Raw genomic sequence first — 1,673 nt, 5'->3', positions numbered from 1 at the left:
TCAAGTCGCAGCAGATTCTTCCTTCTTGCAATTGCAACAAGGAAAACCATCTCATTATCAACAATAGCCATTCAATCACCTCATCTCGCGCTCTCTCTTCCTTACCTTTCTCGGGCCCGGAGCAGAGGAGGGTTCGTGGAATCGAAGGAAAATACAATAAACGAGATAAATACGATAAAGACGAAAATGAAAGACTCACACACTCACAACATGCATTCGCTGTCAGACGAAATGTGTGCTTTTCATTACCCCAAATACTGAATAAAGTGCGGATGTGGTCACCAACTATTTGTATTTAGTTCAGATTAGGAGGAAATTTAGATTTTGTAAGAAGATGAGTGATGATAAGCACTATCGAGAATTTGACCAGTAGTATAATCACATGATATCAAATTATTTGCCACAATGAGTAACATTACACGGATTAAAATACTCCTTTTATCTATTCTAAGACTTATAAAACAACCTATTATCTGCAGTATGACAAGACACGAGAATTACAACTTCACATTTTAAACCGACTCGAACGCAGAGTGATGTTGTGATGAGGCCCTTCAAGGCAGGTGACTCCTTTTTCCTCTCCATGTTTTCTACATTTTTCCCAATATGCGGGTCATTTCGCGAACTTTCTGGACACCTATCGCCATGGGCATTGCTCGTACTTAGACTCAAATAGTCGGCGTGTCGTAAATCAGGCAGAAAAATATGGTAAAGGATGTCCGATCCTGTTCCTAGTCATGTCTCTGGTCATGACTGGCATATCAATTCATGTTCTCTTTGCCGTGTTTCACCTTTCGAGATGTTATTCACTTCTGAGTCTGGGTTATATGTATTTTTTTTTTTTTTTGTACATTTCTCGTAATCCCACCGAAGAGACCTTTTGACTCGGGAGATAATTAAGAGCAGAAACAAATCGGCAAATCTGTTTCCTACAGTTTCCTGTTTTGAACGAGTGATAATTCATTTGCAAAGAATGATGAAAATCAAAACAGAATCCAAGTCTCGCCGTTTCATGGGTGCACGAGTGGTTGAGCTGAGATATAACCAAGAGCGAGAGCATAAGCAAAAACGTGAGCCAGCATTGTCTGGTGTTGAATTCCTATAGAATTAAAGTATATCATGCACTAAAACCCTGACCACTAACCACTGACCTGACTCGGATCATTTTAGGTTTCATCTTCTCTACTGGCAAACTTAATCAAATATTCAAAGTTTTATTGTCAGCGGAGTCTATAGGACCTAATAAACAATTTGCAGGTGAAAATTTCATAGATACGGTGGTTTTTGCACAAAAATACGCAGCCAGTATTTTCTGGAAATCACTGACCAACTTCCAAAGGACCAATTTATTGAGTTTTTGGACATTTAAAATCCCCGGCTATTATACTAGTACCATTTCAAGTACCATTTCACTCCTGCACTGACTTTTTTGTATGTTGCAAACATATACATGGTAGTTGATAATGATTTTACATATTGATATGAGTTTGTCAATATCCAAAGAACAATTTTATATCATTATAGTTTAAAGAGAATTGAATAACATATTTAGAGTTTTTTTGTTTTTTTTTCTAAGGTAATTCTTTACAGCACTAATATATTCAAAAGTGACAAAGTTCCCATTTCTGTATCACAAACCATATTCAGCAGTCTAAATTGGCAAGGCAGATGGG

General features: G+C 37.3%; 1 protein-coding gene and 1 long non-coding RNA gene across 3 annotated transcripts in view; one reads left to right on the top strand and one right to left on the bottom strand.

Annotated features, from left to right (window-relative positions):
- The window catches only part of LOC119592522, a 14,440-nt gene extending 14,216 nt beyond the window's left edge, over positions 1–224 (bottom strand). Inside the window, exon 1 of the long non-coding RNA XR_005230441.1 lies at positions 106–224. This is a non-coding gene — a long non-coding RNA (uncharacterized LOC119592522). The remainder of the gene's footprint in view (positions 1–105) is intronic.
- Positions 225–507: 283 nt separating this feature from the next.
- Positions 508–1,673, top strand: part of LOC119592521 (TBC1 domain family member 20-like) — a 16,822-nt gene continuing 15,656 nt past the window's right edge. Inside the window, exon 1 of one of the 2 annotated variants that reach the window (XM_037941375.1) lies at positions 508–559. The gene's annotated coding sequence lies outside the window, so the exon portion shown is untranslated. Of the gene's footprint in view, positions 564–1,673 lie in introns of both variants that reach the window. The other variant, XM_037941376.1, reaches the window with a different exon arrangement.

Source organism: Penaeus monodon, chromosome 30, assembly GCF_015228065.2.
Source record: "Penaeus monodon isolate SGIC_2016 chromosome 30, NSTDA_Pmon_1, whole genome shotgun sequence".
Taxonomy (NCBI): domain Eukaryota; kingdom Metazoa; phylum Arthropoda; class Malacostraca; order Decapoda; family Penaeidae; genus Penaeus; species Penaeus monodon.
The sequence above is the reverse complement of the archived record's forward strand: the minus strand, read 5'-3'. Positions and strand labels throughout refer to the sequence as shown.